The sequence below is a fragment of the Phodopus roborovskii genome, unplaced genomic scaffold, assembly GCF_943737965.1.
Source record: "Phodopus roborovskii unplaced genomic scaffold, PHOROB, whole genome shotgun sequence".
Classification (NCBI taxonomy): Eukaryota; Metazoa; Chordata; class Mammalia; order Rodentia; family Cricetidae; genus Phodopus; species Phodopus roborovskii.
The window spans coordinates 27,665,436-27,686,386 of NW_026126540.1; the positions used below are offsets into that span (position 1 = coordinate 27,665,436).

General features: G+C 43.2%; 1 non-coding gene and 1 pseudogene across 1 annotated transcript; both read left to right on the plus strand.

The window, feature by feature from the left end:
* The first annotated feature begins 2,416 nt into the window (after positions 1–2,416).
* LOC127232960 (leucine-rich repeat-containing protein 37A3-like) lies at positions 2,417–11,544 on the plus strand (annotated as a pseudogene).
* A 7,667-nt stretch (positions 11,545–19,211) lies between these two features.
* Positions 19,212–19,284, plus strand: Trnav-cac (transfer RNA valine (anticodon CAC)). Its single transcript has one exon. It is a non-coding gene; the product is annotated as a tRNA-Val (tRNA).
* The last annotated feature ends 1,667 nt before the right edge of the window (positions 19,285–20,951 follow it).

The following is a 20,951-nucleotide window of genomic DNA, read 5'->3' on the forward strand; positions in this document are numbered from 1 at the left end:
ACTCCTTATTAGACCACCAGGTGTTTTAGACAGGCAAACAATCATAGCTCCACCAAGCGAATGCCGCATAAACAAAAGTCACATACCTTAGACTAATATTCTACCACACTTCTCTCTAAACAGTCTCTGAAGACATCACTGATTACCCACTGTCCCTCACTACCAGGAGGAGATCTGTCATGTTTAGTCTGATATGATTCCACATTGGTGGAGTAACAAATGTTGAGAAAATTACTGTCAATAAAATCCTTTATGGCCAATTTTAAGCAGCTAAGAGGGTGGGTCTTACTGTGTAACTCTGGTTGGCCTGCCTCTGCCTCTGGAGTGCTGGGATTAACCATGTGCACCACCACACCTAGTTCTAAGAACAAATACTTAAAGAGACTAATTTGAAAATTAAGTACTTGTTTAGAGATATGCCCCTTAAATGATCAATGTCAAATATCTTTTTTGAGGAAGTAACTTTTGGAGTGCAAAATGTTGAAGCAGTCTAATATCTTTAAAGAGAATTGCAATGGTACACTTAGGAGTGAACAAATGCAAACCATAAACACACTAACAATTCTCGTTGGATGGCTACCAGCTTAAGAGTTTTCCTTAGCATCACATCTTAGAAGGCTTATATGATGCACTTATAAAAAAAGCTGGCAACAATTAGCACTGATGAAACAGAAGAAAAATAAACAGGCGAGGGCCTCTGTAACCAGTACGGTTTTTCCTCCTGCCGCCGCCTGGTCTTGTCCTGCTGCCGCGCCAGCCCCAAATAATACACAGAGACTCTGTATTTGATATTATACTGTTGGCCAGGTACTAGTTTCTTATTGGCTAGCTCTGTCTTAAGTATTAACCCATTTCTAATGATCTATGTATTTTCACATGGCCTTCTCTTACCGGGGAGGCGGCTGGCGTCCAGATCTCTCCAGACTCTCCATCTTGACTCCTCCTTACTCCTTCCTATTTCCTCCTTGTCTCCTAGTCCCTCCTTTCTTCCTTTCCTATTGGCCAACAGTGCTTTATTATTAACCAGTATGAGAAACATATACAGAATGACATCTCCCATCAGGCCTCAAAACCCAGCAATTCTGTATTCTTGTCTTGGTCAGAGGCTAGAAATGCTAGAATCTCTTAGGGACACTGGCTACAGCTTATTGTTATTTTCCCTCTCATTATAGACAGCAGTGAGCATAACTTCCCAGAAACTGTGTATGAGGACATGACCTAAATTCCAGTCTAGGCACAGACTGGAGAGGCACATGGGAATCTCCTGGGAGGGACACCTAGACTAAGCAGCTCATGCCTCAATCTGGTCAAGTTTTGTTAACCCCTACATAGGGACTCTCGGGAGTAAGCCATCTTAGGGACCTGCTCTTGCAGGAGCTCAGCTTGCTTCCTGTACTTTTCCACTCGGTTTTCAAAATTTATTCATTTGTGTATGCATCTCTTTGTGTGTGCACATGTGTATTTGGGTAGCTTCTTATATCTCAAGCTCTCACCTATGACCCTATGATAAAGTCTTTTCTAAAAATCCATCTTCCTGTTGCCCATGAAATTCACCCATCAACTTTGCTAGACAAAGGATCCAGAAACCACTGGCCTGTAGTGACTTGGGTTGCCATTGAGCCATTGACTGTCTGGTACCCTTGCCCCCCAAGTTAACGATCACCTAAGTTGAGAAAACCTTTGCCACACTCATGAGGACCATGGCTTTATCTCCAACCTCCATGGTTATTATAACTACACACAAAAATCCTTTACACAGTAACTCGGCTTCTTTTGAAGCAAAATTTAGAATATTTGAATCAGTAGCATAATGGCTGGGCATATGTTCTTTTTGAGAAATATACCATTTAACTAACATGAAAATATATCGGTGTATTTGAAAAAGAAGGTCTTGTTTTGGAGTGGGAAGGGCATATTTTGGACATACTTACAAAATTATTCTTTATTCCAAAACACCAACAAGCTTTTGGTCTATTTTAATGTTTATAACGTGGGGCTGTTTGTGATTTAAAAAGAGGAATTAAAGAGCCTGGACCTGGGCAGGCACTTTTGAGTTCATACCCGCCCCCCATACTTTCTTTTGAAGTTCTGCCCCACAAAACAAAGGGCTGCTGGGCAAGGACCACCCAGGACTGAGACCTAAATCTGGGTTAGGGTAGACCCCAAAGAAATCGGTGTTCTTTTCATCCTGAGTAAGGGACACTCGGGCCTGTCACGTAGAAGGTTCTCTTCAGTGCAGAATCCACTTAGGGACGCTTTGGTAACAAAAGAGTTCTGTCACAAAGGGCGGGGCAAGGGGGCCACAGCTGCCAAGGCTCCCTGCGGTCAGGGGCCTTTCCTCCAGTTTACCCACCACCAGCGCACTGCAAGACTGTGGATGGCCTCCATCCTGCATGCCATGTCCTTACAACATACCATGACTCTACTGGGCTTCTGCGTCTGCGTCCCAAGTCTTCTCCTCACTGAACAAGTTTTGCTGGTAATGACCCAGGCGGATCCCATGGCGGAGTGGGTCCAGAACCCAGTTCAGTTGACTTCAGAGCCTTAGATGCCGACCAAACTCTGGTCTTGGCACCCATCTGATCATCAGCCCAAATCTCCACAAGATCATAAATCCCAGGCAGGTGCAGGGGGCTTTGATTACCTGGGGTCCTCTGCTCCCTCCCAGATGTTCTCCCCACCCTGGGAGTTGACTGACAGTTTTCTTTCATTCCAAGATGCAGATACTTCTGCGCAGCCGCACCCAGGTCAGATTAGTTCACTTTCACATCAGCATCTGACAAAATGACTCCACCCAGGAAAGCTGCCAGGGAACGTTTTAAAGCTAAATGGAGACTAAAATCAGTCTCCAGAATTCAAAAGTATTTCCAGTCTGGATCAGGCTGCAGATAACCAGTTATAGGAAATACTTGCTCCACCACTAGACAGTGAGAGTTCCAAAGTAACAAAGGTCATAGCTTTGCCTCAGGATTTGAACGTTCTAGTTCAGCACAGGAAACTTGCTAAAGTGGTTGTTGGAATTACAAACCAAATTGCAAAACCTGAACTCCAGAAAGAAACTATGGAGGATGATTATGGGGATCCAAGTATAAATGAAGTTTATTCTGACAGTTAACCTCTGCAATCCCAGAGAAACAGAAAGGAGCCTCTTTGAGCAGGTTGAGCCTCCTGAATTGCATCTGGAGGCACAAACTCAAAATTCAGAGAATCTTTGATGGGAGATGTCATTATGAATATATGTTTCTTATACTGGTTAATGAATAAAGCACTGTTGGCCAATAGGAAAGGCAGACAGGAGGGACTAGGAGACAAGTAGGAAAGAAGAAGTAGGAAGGAGGAGTCAAGATGGAGAGTCTGGAGAAAGCAGAATGCCCGCTGGCTCCCCCCACCCAAGAGAAGACCACGTGAAAATACATAGATCAGCAGAAATGGGTTAAGCCGATAAGAAACAAGTAACTGGCCAACAGCATAATATCAAATACAGAGTCTCTGTGCATTATTTGGGGCTGGCACAGCGGCGGGACAAGACCGGGTCTAAGAGGGCCCAGATCATCCCCCACTGCTCCCTGAGGAAGATGAACAAAGGGAAGTCCAGTTCATCAGTTGGCATTTGAGGGGGCTGCAGTAGAACAGCCTGAAACCAATGCTCTAATTCCAGATAGAAATGAAGCCCAGCACTGAAACTTGTCCAGTGTGAAGGTGGAGGTTACACTGATTTCAGAAGCAGATAAGGACACTCAACATACTTTGAGCCAGCAGCAGGCCCCAGCCATCTTCCTGAGAGTCCAGAGGAGGTAGGACTTTCATTAACCCAACAAGAGTTCCCAGTCCAGCTTTCAGAGGTCCTTAGGAGGTAGCGCTTCCATTAATCCAACAAGAGTCTGCAGTCCCAACTCCAGAGCTCTCTGGGAGCTGGAACCTTCATCAACCCAGCTGAGATTTTAGAGCTTCCTGAAGACCTTGGAACTTCTGGTAGCCAGTTAGAAGTTCCAGCTCTACCTACAAAGCCCTATAAAGAAGTCAGTCCTCCAGGTGAACAAGAGGCTACAGTTTCAACTCCAGAATCCTCCATGCAGAATATAATTGAAACTCCAGCAGCAACAATTCCACATCCCAGTCAGGATCAAGTTCACCATTATACTTTGCCCACAAAGATGTGGCAGTTACAATAACTTCTGAACCTTTTCAGGAAGTTGAGACTCCAACTCAGACTCCAGGTCCTCCTGTGCAAGGTGAACGTTTCCCTAGCCTGGAGAAGCCTTAGTTACACCTGCAGAGCTCCCCGAGGAAGCCACACATCCAATTAAGCAGGAAGCGTCACCTCAAGCTGTAGAGTCTGCTATTGAGAATATAGTTGAAACTCTACCAAGTCACCAAGTGACAGTCCAGCCAACTCAGACTTAAGAGCATCATTATCACTTGCCACACGTTACAGTTACACCTGTGGATGTGGAACTTACCATAACTTCAGAGCCTACCACAGAGATGAAACCTTCTCTGGGCTAGCAGGAGTCCCCAATGCATCATCCAGAGTATACTGGAGAGGGGGCACCTCTTCTCAGTGAGCAGGAACAGCCAGGTCAGCCTTCTGAGCTGGAAATGCCAACTCAATCTTCAGAACATGCTCTAATCCAACAAGAAAAACCAACTCGGTCTTCAGAACATCATGAAGTGACAGTTTCCCCCTCCACTCACCATCAAACTCACCATTCAAGCTTATCCACTGACTGTTAAACCTCCCAATGTGCAGCTTACCATAACACAGACACCCACAGCCTCCAGCACATCATGAGGCAACAGGTTCTGACCTGGTTCATAGTCAAGTTCATCCTCCAGCATCACATAATGTCACACCCAAGTCTCCAGAGTTGATTGATGAGGTTGAAATTTTAATCCAACAGGGGTTTGAACCTTCAAAAGACCAGCAAGAAGAAGTTACAACTCAGCATTCAACACCCCCCAGAAAATCATCAAGATTCCAGTTCATCCAGGGGTCCCAATCCAGCTTGTAAAGCTTCCTGGCGAAGTTTCTTTAGGTCAGCAGGGGAACTTGTCTCCACCCCTAAAACACCCTTTGGGAACAGAATTTTCACCATATCAGCAAGAACTCCCAGATCAGCCTCTAGAACCACCTAAACAGCATTTCTTTCTTCCTCCACTGGGAGATACCCTGTTCTTTTCACCTGAAGATCTAGAATCAATATTCAGATATGAGCATTCAATGCTGCATAAAACCACAGTTAAACAACCAAACCAAGCACATACCAGAACTCCAGAGTCCTCTATGGAAGCTGAATTTCTTCAGGTTCAGGAAGAGGGCCTAGTTCAGCCTATAGCTCCCAGTGAACAAGCTGAATTTTCACAAGTCCAAATTGAGTCCTCTTCCCATACACCAGAATTCCCTGAAACTGAATTTTATCAACAAGAGGCCATAGCTCAGAAAACAGGCCTCCACAAAGAGGTCTATCCTTTCCAAACTCAGCAGGAAGGTTTATATCTACTTCCAGATTCCACTATGGGTGCAGAACCTTCTCTAACTCAGCATATGACCCGCTCTCAACCTGCAGATCTCTCTGAGAATGTGGAATCATCTCCAATACTACAGCCCCCCCAGGCTTCAGAATACCCTAAGGAAATAGAGCTTTCCCCAACCCAGCAAGTAGTCCCACACCAGCTTCCAGTCAATGAACAATATTGTAATTCACCCTCCAACACATCAGATGACAGTCCCAACACCAGGTCAGATTCAAGCTGAGTATCCATCATCACCCATTGTCTCATTTCAGCCTTTGGACCTGGAACTCACTGTAACTTCACAATATACTCCAGTACCAAAGAGGACTACACCTCCTCCAACACTTCCCCAGGTGACATTTCCACATCAGACTCAGCATCCAAACTCAACTGAAGGAAGGTACAGCTCAACCTTTGGATCTGAAACTTACCATACCTCATCAACCAACTCCAGAGGAACTTATTCAAACTACACCTGAGAGCACAGCTCATCTTACAGAACTACCTACAGAGGGTACAGAAGTTGTAACTTCAGCCCCAATATATCAGGAGGTGACATTTCCAACACCACATCAAGAACAAGTTGTCACATTTCAGCCTTTGGACCTGAAACTCACCATAAGTTCAGAACCTACTATACTCAGCCCACTACAACCATGAAGAAGACTACATTTCCTCCTCCTAAGTACCTGCAATGACATTTCCACAATAGTGCCACATTCAGCATCCAAGTCCAGCTGAATTCACAGTTCAGCCATTGGATCTGGAACTTACTAAACCTACTCTTGAGGGAGAATTTCCTCATACTATTCCAGATCCCACGACTCACATTACAGAACCACCTAAATAGGTCATTGCTCCAGCCCCAGTATATCAAGAGGTAAGAATTCCAACACCAGGTCAGGATCCAACTGAGTATCCAACAACGCCTATTTGATGGGAGATGTCATTCTGTATATGTTTCTCATACTGGTTGATAAATAAAGCACTGTTGGCCAATAGGAAAGGGAGATAGGAGGGACTAGGAGACAAGGAGGAAGAGGAAGTAGGAAGGAGGGTGAAGATGGAGAATCTGGAGAGAATAGAACTGCTAGCCGCCTCTCGCTGGTAAGACCATGTGGAAATACATAGAAATGGGTTAATAATTAAGACAGAGCTAGCCGATAAGAAAGTAGTAACTGGCCAACAGTATAATCTCAAATACAGAATCTCTGTGTGTTAATTGGGGCAGGCGCGGCGACGGGACAAGAGTGGGGGCAGGACAAGACCCAGGCGGCGGGTGGAAAAACTGTACACCTTACACCTATTGTCTCATTTCAGCCTTCTAGAGAGATTCAGCCTCCTACAACCATGAAGACTACATTTCCTCCTCCAAAGCATCCTCAGATTCAACACTTTAGATCCAGAATTTACCATAACTCATCAAACTATTGCTGAAGTAGAGCTTCCTCAAAATGCAAGAGACCATAACTCAACCCTCTGATCCACCTAAAGAGATATGGGCTCAAGCCTCTGTATTTCTAAAAGTGTCATTTCCAACACCTTCTCAAGATCCTGATGAGTACCCAACAGCACCTGTTGTTTCCTTTCAGCCTTTGGACTTGGAATTCGCCATAACTTCAGACTCCACTAGAGAGGCAGAACATTCTACAACCCCAGTAATGACTATAGTTCCACCTCCAAAGCCCCCTCAGGTGACACTCCTAGAACAGTTTTGCTTTCACTATCCAAACCCAGTGAAGTCACATTTCAACCTTTGGATCTGGAACATAAAATAACTCCAAGCTCACAGGAAATCCTTCCTGAGCCTGAACAGCCACATGAGGTTACAGCTCAAGCTCCAGCATTTTATGAAATACCACCAATTCAGGATCAAACTCAGCATCCAATTCCTTCTGAAGTCACAGTTCAACATGTTCAACATATAGAAATAGAGCATACCCTAACTACAATATCCAGTATAGACTGAACTTCTTGCAGTCCCATATAATATTACAGCTTTTCCTCCAAAACACCAAAAGGTGACCCTTGTACCTGAAGACCAGGTTCAGGCTCAGCATATAAACCCTACTCAAGTCACAATTCATCCATCACAACCTGAGTTTTCCATAACTCCATGGCCTGCTTCAATGGTTAAACGTTCAGCCTAAGGAGACTGTAGCTCAGTCTTCAGTCCATTTTTGAAGAGACACTTTTAGTTCATGATCAATCCCAGCATCAAACTCAGGCTACACATTCCGATGTCCCAACAACTAATCAAGAGATTACACATTCCATAGTCCCAACAACTACATCTCCTCCTCCAACACACCATGAGGTGACACTTCCACCTTCAAACTAGGTTCAGACTCAGCAGCCAAATCCAGCTGAAGTCACAACTCAGGTTTCACACACAGAATCTTCCACAACTCCACAATCTGTTACAGTGGTAAGCCATTCTCCACCTATGACTGAGACTACAGCTCAGTCTACAGAGAATTATGAGACAACAGTTCTAACATCAGTTCAAGATCAAGGTCAGCCTTCAAACTCAGAAACTATAGAGGCTGAAGTCCTGACAACTTCAGCGCCTTCATTATATCCTAAGGTGATACTCCCACCTACAGAGCATGTTCAGACTCAGCAAATCCCAAGTGAAGTCACACTTCAACCTATGGATATGGAATTTACCATAACTCCATATGCTGCAAATTTTAATACAGAAAGAGTTAATTATTCAAATGAAACAAAATGCCTCCACAAGCACCAACATATGTGACTTCTGCTTGTGTGAAAATGAGATGCTGTTGTGCATTCATCTGAACCCAAAGCAGAGACTCCACCAAGTGTCTGTGCTAAGGCCCAACACCTACAACCCAGCACTGTTTTGTAAGAATAATCTTTTCTTGTGTCTGTTTTACATTCAATGTGACATGGATCTTTTCCTCAAAGCCTTAACGGACCTTCCTTGTTACCCTGACCAACACTGCCTGACTTTCTGCTTCATCTTTGTAAAGTCTCCCTCGCCCTCATCCTTCTTACTGCAGTGCCCCTTCTCCAGTTAGCCCCATTATATCATTGCTCAACTTTGGCTCTTCCATTTTGACTCTGGCCTCTCTATAACTCATCTCATTAATGCAACAGAGGGGTCAGGGGAGATTCCAGAGCCAGACTCCTGGGGTTTTAACCTAGGTCTTTCATGTGATAACTGCAACTCTAGGAAGAGTGCTTGGCTGTGACTCAATTCCCTCGCCTGTAAAATGGGGAGTATGATAGCTACTATTTCATAGGATTGTGGTGAGGTTTAGTTGCCTGCATGTGATACTTATCTTAGTTTATGGTGTACATGAATGTCAGCACTTAATACTATGCAGTCTTTCAGTTCTGTTCAGACCTCACATATAACCTTTTGTACACAATTTGGGATTAACAACTGTGAAATCCACATGTGTATGGTATTGTCTATAGAACATGAAAATGATACATTGGGAAAAGGAGCATTAAACCTTTACCTGTGGCTCAAAGGATGTCTATTGTTGAACAGAATGAAATTAGACAATACAGCTTAGACAAAGCCATGGGTATAAGAATAATGGGGATTTAGACTACTCAGATTACAAACAAGCAAAGATACTGTGTAAGAGCTGACTACCATCTATAGTATTTAGAAAGTGACACAGGGAGACTTGGAAAGCCATTAGAAGTTTCCAGGAAAGAGAGAAAAATTAATAAGACAGGAGAATAACTTTTTATAAAGACAGAATAAGAGTATAGTCTGGCCTGGAGTCTCCAATCCTCCTGCCTGACTTCTCAAGTTTCAGGATTATGGACATAGCCCACCATATCTTGGATCATTTTAGAATCTGTATACACACACACACACACACACACACACACACGCACGCACGCACGCACGCATGCACGCACGCACGCACGCACGCACGCCCTCCACCATGATTGCCCATGAGAAAGAGAAGACAGGATTAAGACTGAATGACTGTTAAATTTAGAGCTGGGCTGTAGAGTACACACAAAGAGAGAAGTAGAATGTGCACCCTCAGATTGGACGTTCAAGTTTGGAGGAAATGTCTCACTGCACTCAAAGAGATCTGCCTGCCTCTCCTTCTTAAGTGCTGGATTAAAGATATGTGACTCCACACCTGGCCTACAATTATATTCTTAATGGGTATAAATTAAATATTCAGATCTAGAGAATCCTTTCTTGTGTTCTAATTTTTCACCTCTGAGGTAATGTACTAGTTTTGTTTGGGGGTGATGAAGACAAGTACAAAAGCAACAGAGAGGGAAGCATTTATTTCATCTTACAGTTGTAATTCATCATGGATGGAAGTCAGGGTAGGAACTGAAACAGAAGCCAGGAGCCTGGGAACATCGCCTGAAGGGCTTGCATCCCTTCTCAATGCGCAGCCTCAAGTACAGCTGAGAGCCTGCATCTTCAGAGGTCCCAGGCACCCGGTATCTGCCTGTGATTCCAGGATTCAGGAGGCTGAAACAGGAAAAATGGGAGTTTGAGGTCAGCCTAGCCTGCATGGAAAGACCCTGTTTCAAACATAGAAAGCCATAACCTCTCAAAATAACTAGCTCAAAAAAATCTATCAAGAAATGTGTGTGTGTATGTGTGTGTGTGTGTGTGTGTGTGTGTGTGTGTGTGTGTGTGTGTGAATACTATAAATGATGAAACTCTTGGGAGATGGATGGATAAAGTAAGTGACTCTAAAATATTCAAATCCAAAGGTTTAGAGTTTGAACAAAATGTATTTTCTATTACAAGCTCTAAATTCTACTAGTGATACTAACTAGATATCTAATAGCTAAGCAAAACAATATTTCTCTTTTATGTTTCCTATGGATTTGTCTTGCAATAAAATGCATTATATTTAAAGAAGGCTATTTGAGTCATTACCTTTTTTGAGGTATAAGTTTCAAATATATCCCTTCATAATTGAATTTTAATTCCCCCTTGTGACTTTTTGATATCTGACTCACAACTTTGCTAGCAGGAAATAAGCTAGACTCAAAAATGACAAATGTTGCATTTGTTTGTTTAGGTGATGGGGACAAACCTAGGGTCTTGTTATCTGCTAAGCAAGTGTTCTGCCACTGAGCTACATTCCTAGATTTTATGTGTGTGCTGAAAATAGAAGAAACACTTGGGGGGGGGGTGAGAAGGGAGTCTAGAAGGATGGAGAACAAAGAAGATAATGGGATAAAGAAAGCTAAAACATCACCATTTCTCAAATATGGGCAATCGATCGTGCGTGCGCGTGCGTGCGTGCGTGCGTGTGTGTGTGTGTGTGTGTGTGTGTGTGTGTAACAAGACAGGAAAGTAGGACTGATTAGGGAGGGAGAAGACCAGCAGAGTGGAGAGTAGTGGGACAGGTAAGAGCAAAGTACAGTAAGATAGAGACATCTATATGAAACTGTCAGGATGAAATTAATTATTTAGTATAATAACTAAGACTTTCTGCAAGTCATAAGAATTCTATGCCAAATCCCTTTAGTCTGTAATAAAGACGAATATGAGAATTCTACCCAGTTAGTGTGTAGTGACCGTACCAGCTCTCAGTGTGAAGGTGCATCCTCGGCAATTGTGGATAAGCTACTGCCATCAAGTGGGCAGACAGCATAACTGATCCTCAATATCCTACCGTCTTTACCACAAACCTACACAATAGAGTGGTCCAACCCAAAATGTCAGAGGCGCTTAAAAACCTCTCAGAGAAGTAAAGATCACTGAAAAAATTATGAGCATTTACTGTGGCTAATGTATTACATATGTAAATATGAAAGTGAAAGTCATAAGCCAGTATCATCCTGGGATTTCTTTAGCAAATGGAGAAAGTATTGGGTTTATGTTTAATTATATATAAATTAGAATGACCACAAATGCAAACATTCTAAAGAGTATCTTCTCATTGGTTTATGTCTTTTTTCCCATTATTGTAGAAACCTTGGGTGCAATTTCCTCGCTGAACTGAGCTTTGGAACGTTTAAGCATGGCATGGAATGCAGTTTTTACAGAAGGTGTAAGTGAAGTAGAAGTTAAGCACATGTAAAAACTGGTAAAGGCAATTTTTTCTTTTTAAATTATTTTTATTTTAATTAAAAATAATTGCATTACTTCCCTTCCTGCCTTTCTTTTCCTCCTTCCAACCCCTCCAATATCTCCCCTTACTCCCTCTCAAGTTAACTTTTTAATCATTATTGCTGCATAGACAGATATATAAACATAAATATATAATAAGTCTTGGTGTTGCTTGTGTGTGTGATTTATGGCTGAACACTTTTATTGGATAACCATTTAGGCTCATCCCTGGGACAGACTAATTTTCCCTCTCCTCAATAGCCATCAATTGTCTATAGTTCTTTGTCTAGGAGAGGGACCTCATGATAATTTCCTTTTAACATGTTCCAGTTTTGTGCAGGCAACCATATTTTTGAGGTATCATGGGTATAACTGTCATTCCTAGATGACAAAATCTCACAGCTGACTTCCTGGTCCTCTGGCTCTTATAATCATTCTACCACCTCACCCCCTTCTGTGATGTTCCTAAAATTTAAACTAATATTTGTTTATTTATATCCATGCATTCATAATAAAGCTCTCTAAACTTCTGAATTTCTTCCTTGTGAAAACTGGGATTTCAGAAATTTATATATATATATATATATATATATATATATATATATATATATATATGACTGTTCTGTGGGCCAGAGAGATAGCTTCAAGGATCAAGATGTTTGCCACACAGATCTGGTGTTCTAAATCAATCCCTGGAACTCCCATAAAGGTGTGAGAAAAAGAACAAACCTCCATACTCAAGACATCACACATGTACCCACTTGCATCATGCACATACAGACACAATATATATATATGTATGTATGTATGCATATATATGTGTGTGTGTACGTACATACGTACTGCATGTATATACACGTGTGTGCATGCATGTACACACACAAAGCTAAAGAGATAGTTTAGTGGTTTAAAGTACTTACTTGCTACTCTTGCAGAGGACCACATGGTAGCTCACAATCATTCATAACTCCAGTTCTAGGGGATCCAATGCCCATTTATGATCTCTGAGGGCCAGGCACACATGAGGTACCCATACATAAACTCAAGGCAAAACACTCATACACATAAAATGAATCCTTTTAAGGTATACATATTAGCCAGGTGGTGGTGGTGGTAGAGGTGGTGGCGGCTGTAGTGGCTCATGCCTTTAATCCCAGCATTGGGGATGCAGAGGCAGGGACCTCTGTGTGTTCAAGGCCAGCCTGGTCTACAAAGTGAGTTCCAGGACAGTCAGAGCCACACATTAAAACCCTGTCTTGAAAAAACAAAAGCATATACATTTAAAAACTGTTCCACACGCAAACGAGTAAGAGATGGAGTGAAACAGGAGAGGTAACATAAATGTCCACACTCTATGAACTATATAACTGTGCTTGGTGCCTTGTTTCCGTGGACATGTGTATAAGGCACTGCCATCTGAAGATGGCTTAATACGTATGGTCCCAAGCACCCCTGACCTATAAGGCAGGTGCAGATGGCAGTGTTTGGTTCTCTTTTGTAGTGTTTCTAACACTGTGATGCCCTTTTGTTTATAATCCAAGAGCTTCTGGTTCTGGCTCTCCTAATGGAGCATGCCTAGATTGGCCGGCTCTGTATTAGTGCTCAGGCTAAAGTTCTTCTATCCACAGACTGCTTGTATACTTTTCGTTAATTGTTTGTTTTTTGAGGTAGGGTCTCATTATGTAGGCTTGACTAGCCTAGGATTTGCTGGGTATTCTAGGCTGGCCTTGAACTCATAAAGTTCTGCCTGTTGCTGGACTTTTATTTATTTATTTATTTATTTATTTATTTATTTATTTTTACCAGGGTCAAAGGTGAATACCATGTCTGATATCACATGATTTTTTAAGTGTTTTTCTAAGCTGAGTGGCCATGGTGGTAATACCACCTATTCAGGAGGCTGAGGCAAACAGAACCCAGTCCAGTCCATAGGGGCAACTTAGTGAGACCCTGTATTCCAGCCATGAGCTTGTACTGAGGACTGAACATGAGCAGCTCTCATAGACAACCTGTGTGCAGATGAAGAGAAAGGTCAGCTGGGTGCTTGCTCTGCCTCTCTGAGATTGCAGGTTTCAGCTCAGCATCTGGCTCCCTAGTTTTTATTGGTAAATTGAATGATTGAGATTTAGTAAAAACACAACATTTGGTGCTCCAGCGTGTGGTATGACCACACAGACAAATCATGCCAACTGCAGGCAAACAGAAGACATCAGACTTAAGACACCTAGGATGTCCTCAAGGAGTTAAGTAATACTAAAAGGAAAAATCTTTCCCAAGTTAAGGATGAGAAATATAATACAAGGATCAGGGACTCTGTAGAGTACTACTTTAGATGACTTGAAAATAGAAGCAGAAAATGAAAAGATAAATGACTTACCTGAGATTGACATAATATCAATTATAATTATCAGTCTGGTGATTCATATTTTATCCTTAATAGCCATAGTGGTTTTTTGTGCTGAATATGAAAAGTGGATAGATAAGATACAATCCTTAGGAAGACATATAAATGAAAATAAGAAAAATACTCAGCACAGACAGGGCTTCTTATTGGATATCTTTGTCTTAATTATTAAGCCATAACTACTCATCTATGTATTTCTACATGGGCTTATCTTACTAGAGAACGCCTGGAGCATCCTATCCTCTATATGGCATCTCTAGGCCTCTCTGCCTACCTTTACCAGAATTCTCCTCGTCTCCTGGTCCTGCCTATCTCCAGCCTCTACTGGCTAACGGCCAAACAGTATTTTATTCACCAACCAATAAAAGAAACATATATACAGAAGGACATCCCCCATTAGGAGTATTTTGTTCTTTTCTTTACAGAAAAACAGAAAACACCTATCTTTAAGAAGCCAAAAAACATCGGACATATAGATGCTTAAAAAAGAAAGGGTAGCCTCCAGAAAGAGTCTTCAAAGAAGAGTCTGACTTGTGAAATCAATATCTATTCAGGGTAAAATTTCTCTACCTAAACACCTATATCTCCTCACTTCCCAGTACAGTCAAGTCCCAATTCACATAAAAAATCAAAGCTGTCTTTGGATTTGGATTTGACTCTCCTCTAAATTCAAGCATGTTGTTAAAATAAAATTCAGAGTGTCTGTCTCATATCAAAAAGCCAACTGGTGTAAGACAGAAGAAAACAAAACCTAGGGACTATTGTCAAAATTCTGTTATCTGTCATAAAAAAAAAAAACTAAATTTCCCTCATACTTATTTTCATCCTTATTGTTACCTTTCCCAGTATCCATACCTTTAAAAGGTAAACTTTCTGTGTTGATACTAATGTTTAAGTCTTCCACTGTGAACAATAAAATTTCCTAACAGCAATCTTTGAAGTCTCCAGAAAGAAGATGGGGCCCCACTACATCGATTCCACTTGATTCAACTTGTCTCTGAACTAGTAAACACCATTCAAGGACCGGTTTGGGACTAATACTGCTCTAGACAATTCCAGATTAGCTAGCTGAGATGGTGCACCTTCTTATAACTCTGGCCAGATTCAGACAAGCGTCACCTGCCACTCAGAGAGTAGCTACAAATGTTACAGGATCCCATAGAGTCACCTTTGCACCATTAAAGCAGGAAGTAATTCTAAGAAAACAATGCCCCTTTTCCCTAATGTTGGCATTAAGGGTATTTTGTTTTTGTCCCTGAAAAAAGGATAATTATCACTTGCATAGGGTTGTATGGAAGGTGATGGACAGACTTGGGTATCCCTTTTAGAAAAGTTTAAAGGTATGGAGGGGATGGGATATAGGTAGATTAACATATCTTCTTGTGAGCTATTTTTAGCAACTATTAGCTATAGATAACTTACATTGTTTGATTCTTGTATGTTGAAACTTATGTGAAATTAACCTTGTATTCCTGTCTTAGACAATTTGTATATTATATTTGTCACACTGTGTAGGGTCTTCTTTCTGTTTACAATGTTTTGTACACATATATAAAACTATCTTTATCATATTCTATGTACATATGCTTCTACATACGCTTAAGATATTTTATATATGATTACAATTTAGGGTATTTTATGATGTTGCATTATACAATTCTACCTCTGTTGTTGAGATTTATATGTATATTATATAGTTATATTTTGAAGTCATTGTCCTTGCTACACATCAGTTTTAAGATTGTTTAAATTATTTGGGGAAGCTTCAGCCATTGGACAATTATGTCTCTGAGAATTACAGATTATAGTTACCCATGCTTCTTATACCTATGAAGTTAGTCAGACATAGACTCCATCTGGAGTTCGTTCTCTCCTTGCTACTGGCCTCTTTGGCAAAAAACTGCTCCCATCTTGACTGTTGACCTTGGACAAGCTGTCCTAACTGGGCTAGCAGGAGATAAACTTAAAGAGACCGCTGAACCTTGCCAAGTCAGACAGTTTTTCAATTTCTGTGCTTCTGAGATGGTCTGTCTGATACATTAGGCCTTAGCCAAAGTTGGTTGCCTGGACGTTTCTGTGAGACCTGTCCAAGTAGCCTGCTGTTTCTGTCTTCACTTGCACCTTTTGGAAATCACATGCCTGCACTTCCTGCCTGCCCTGGTATTGTTATTTTCCTTCTCAGGTCTTTGATGAGGTTGAAGACTAGATAGTCATAGCAATATCCTCTCTTACCTGAGATAGAAAATAGTAGGTGCAAGACTTAGACTTTCCAGATTAGGACTGCTATTGAAGTACTCTCTGTCATGCCTTTACCCTGAAGCTGGACATGTAGTATGTGCCTTGCTCTATGTTGCTCTTGCTGGTTGTAGGTTTTAATTTGTGTATGTTTTTACCTTTCCTTTTCCTGGAATATACTTGACATTTGTTGTCATTGTATGCAATTTTTGCATCGGGCTTAAAACTTTGTAATGGCATCTCCTTGCCAGTGAATTTGTGTAGTGGCCACACCCCCTTTGGGCGTGGCTTCACCTGGGTATGTGACTGGGAGGTGGAGCAAGCTTTCACTCTCCATCTCTCTCTTAGGTAGAGAATCCTGTCAGAAGGGCTGAGACTTCATCTTCTGGAGCAGAAACGCTGTGCCGTTTCTTTACTGTTATCTGTGTAAGTTGTTCTCCAATAAAACAACCATTTATCATTTATCTTGGGTCTAGTGAAATCATTATTACCCGGCCTTCAGACTCACATTTATTGAATGCTCTATTTTCATCAAACCCTTGAAGCAAATTTACATATCACAAAGTTTGTTAGTTTAGTTCTGTAACTGACATTTTATTGATAAGCGTACCAGAATGTAAACAGCTTGAATAAATTGCCAGCTACTGTATAATTTGTAAGTACAGAATTAGGATTTATGTCCAGGAATGTACACCGCTCCCCAAATGGCCATGTAGCCCAAGGATGGACTTGAACTCCTGATACTAAAGAGCCAGCTATAAGATGATTTTTATTGGGGCTGGAGAGATGGCTCAGTAGTTAAGGTGTTTTTATTTCTACCTCTAGGGAAAGTCCATTAAATTCATGTTTGTTTTTCCACAAATACATATAAATCCACATGGAATTTTTTGGTGACAGGCATGTATGTAGGCACCCCAGACTATGAGGTAAAGACAGCAGCCCTTCTTTTCAAACGAAGATGCTCAACACTGCAGACATCTCACTTAAATACACTTGTCGTTGGGATGTGCTGTTCATTCCTTGAAAATTAAGAATAAACAATAGACCTAAATAACGGTACCAAGAATAATGGATAGGTCCCAGCCAAGACTCAGGGAGTACCTCAAAGTCAGATCAAAGAGACACACAGCACTACCAAAAAGCAGTATTAGTTTGGGGGGTGTCCACAAGTGGCAGAGGGTGTTGCCTTGTCCGGGACACATCTCACAACTGACCTGGAGCTGTGCCTGCCTGTGCAAGGTCTCAACATTAAGGATGGGGGCGGCAAGGGGGAGGAAGAGCGTTAAGCATGGTGAAAAGGTGTGCGCCTCAGGAACCCCACATCTTGACGGAGTCTGGCGGACACAGGACTGAGACAGCCAGCATAGAAAGCTGCATCGAGCTTTGGCTCCAGGACCCTGAACTCACCGCCAAGCTTCACTCCACGACGCACCTGGCACTCTTCCAGTCCTGGAAGCTTATTCTTCTTGAGTTTCTGTGAAGATATTAGGTGCCACTGTTTTCTTCCGAGCGTTTTCAATCGAGTGTGTAGACCATTGTCTACACAATTTCTCTGCATATTGAGCAAAGGCCGGGGAAGGCACTTGAGGTCATTTTAACCGGAATCTAAATTTGGTCTGGAAGTTGTTGAATTGGTCTATCGTTACCCGTTTTCTTTGATTTTCTGGCTCTGTTCCCTAGAACCAGTAAGAGCAAGGGCGGAGTTTCATCCAAGCCGACCGCTGCGGTTCCAGCAGGCACAGACTCAGCGCCAAGTGGACCCACCTGACAGACAGTCTTCCGTCTCCCGGCCCCGCTACCCTTCCCGCTTAGGTAACAAAATGGACATCTGCCACCGGAATTGGGTCTAGATGCGATCGAAGGAAGATGAGACCTCTCTAGGTGGGTCAGGATGTGGGGAGACACGCTACGAAGGGTAGGAGAGAAAAGTCCCTTGAAATGTCTCCATTTAAAGCTACCAGGAAGTCACTTTGGCTACAGAGAAGGACAAGCCGCCTCCTCCCCAAAGGAAAACAAACAGGATTGGAGAAATTGGATCGAGAAACGATGGATTAGTTGACTAATCCGCTCAGCCTCAGCCTCTTTTCCGGTTCTGGCAGATTGCTGTAAGGTGAGCTGTACTGAGTTAAAAATTCGCACTTCATTTATAACCAGTTGAACAGGAAAATAACAAGGAAGATGCTTCCGACTTTGTAAAGAATAAACTAAGGCTGCCGTCTGAAAAAGAACCTCAAACCAAAGAAGTTCTGAAGTCGGTGTTAGGGTTCCCAGTTATTTATACCTGACCTGGCGGCGGGGTCCTCAAACCAGTACGATCCAGGCTGAGGGCTCATGACTTCGCCTGGCTTGGTATTTGGTGTTAAAAATAAAAATAAAAAAAATAACTTGTAAGATGATTAAGTGCCGGATTTTGAGTTGCACAGACTAAATGACCGCAGTCGGAACCCGAGTGGCCCCCCTGGTGGAGACAGTAAAGGCTAAAAAAGGGCTTGAGAGGAGAGAGTGGGTGGGATCAGGCCACTCGAGCCCAGGGAGAGAGCAGGGCCTCTGGGGTGGAATGGACGCATCCGTCTGAGGTTCAAGAGTCAAGAACGTTGACTGACTGCTGGGAGGGGAGGGGGAGCCACCCTGCTGCCGCTGGCTTCCCAGGAGGTGCCTAGAAGTGAGGTACCCAGAAGCTGGGACCATCCAAATGCCTGGGTTCCAAGCTTCGGAAGTCCTGAGGGGCAGCATTCCGACCCAGAGTGCAGCCCCGGGCCTGCGCTTCAGCGTGGGCAGACTTTGAAGAGGGCTGCTGCCTGCCTGCCTGCCTGCCTGCCTGCCTGCCTACCTGCCTGCCTGAAGGATCGCTGGTGTCCCCCGGGACTTGTTTCTGTTACAATTTAAAATGCCTTTGGATTTCGTCTGTTAGAGAGGGATGGAGGTCGGAGATGCAGTTTTCACGAGGTTTCTCAAAAGTTTGCATTGTCTGTAGTTTCCGTAGTGTAGTGGTTATCACGTTCGCCTCACACGCGAAAGGTCCCCGGTTCGAAACCGGGCGGAAACAAGTGGTTATTTTAATAGGCTTTTTAACTGAAACTGTAGCAGTGGTTTACAAAAGTCTGGCCCAGTTTATGATTACACACTAGGGTAAGCACCCCACCCCCTGGTTAGGTTCGTTCACGCCCTTGCTCTCTCTTATTTAATCTTTTATAGACTCAAAAGCATCTTTGAAAGGCTTGACTCCCCTTCACCCCCAAAGCCTTCTATGAGCTTCTGAAAGGTAATCATAATAGTTGAGGACATGACAGTGCCACCCTCAGGACTAGGCCAGTGTCCTCAAATGAAGAACACCCCAGAGATCTGTTCTTCCCTCCCCGGGGTGGTCTATCTTATTGGGAATAGGAACCACGCCTCGTGTTCCATTTGTTTAAAGTGTAGGCTTTGATATTTTATTATGACAACCTGAGCTGAAAACCTGAGCTTGGCACTGTGGAAAGTTAGGGGTTTTAGAGGATTTCAGTACTGGTGAGAAGCGTAAGAATGGAAAGCGGAAGGGCGTTAGTGTTGACGCACAGGCAGCAAGTGGAGCGTGCAGACGACTTGGTGCAGGGAGCTTTGCGTCCTGAGCCTCAACTAAAAAGAGACCTGCTTGAGTGGACAGTGCGCCTGTAAAAATCACAGCAGTCTCCTGCGCAGAGCAACTTGGAGTTATAATGACATTTGGGTTGGAGGGAGGGTCGTGATCTTCAGGGAACAAGACGATAGAAGAGGTTTTGAAAGAGACCACAACAGTAACAGTTTCTCCACTGGCTGGGGGTGAGGGGGGTAACCAACGATCAACAAGGTGTTTCCCCTGGGTGAGACTCACACCACTGCGCTCCAGAGATGCTGATCCACGCGGGTTCTCCAAATGTGGGGATTTCGGCTGCATAATGTATGGTATGGGCGGACTGACGCAATACACTATTAAGGTCCACTCTGACTGTGCCCCGCCCCAACCAGCTTGGTCAGGTAGAGCTAGGTCGGTGTATCTGACTTGGGGAGGGGGCCCTGCTCTGCCGGTTTCTGTCATGTCTGGTCTCTCTAGCTCAGGTCCAGTAGGGTGCAAAGCACTGCCTGGGAAAATCTGGATGCAACATGATCTCCCCAGTTCTGTTTTGAAAGAATGTTGTGGTGTGCGAATGAATTTAGTCCCAAGTGTCTACTCGAACGAAGAGAGCTGTAGACTGGCCCATGGTCCAGTGCAGCCAACCGAGGCACTCACTCAGTGTGTGGTGGGGCAAGGAGGGGAAGGGGTCTCCACCCTGCGGGCTCTGCACGCCAAACCCAGAAGCAGAAGCAGACAAACCATTAGCCTGGGAGTAGTGGTTCATTCCCTTAATTCCTAGCACTCGGGAAGCAGTACCGGTGAGTTCAAACCCAACCAAAAGAAAAACAAAACAAAATCTATGCTGGCCACGTCAGCTTTCTCCCCTGTCTCTCTTGATTTTCTTACAGTCTCCGGAATTCAAGACCAACACCATTTAATGAGGCTTTTTCTTCCTTTTTATCACCGCCTCACCCTTAACCCTTTTGACACCGAAGAGCTAAGCATGCGCAATCTCTCAAAAGCGCTCTCTTCTCCCTGCTTTTTATTCAGAAGCCGGCACAGGAGAGCTGGTGCAGTACGTGTTCATTTCTGCTTAAAGAAGACCCACACAGAAAATCCAGGTTTCTCCTGATCAGCACCCT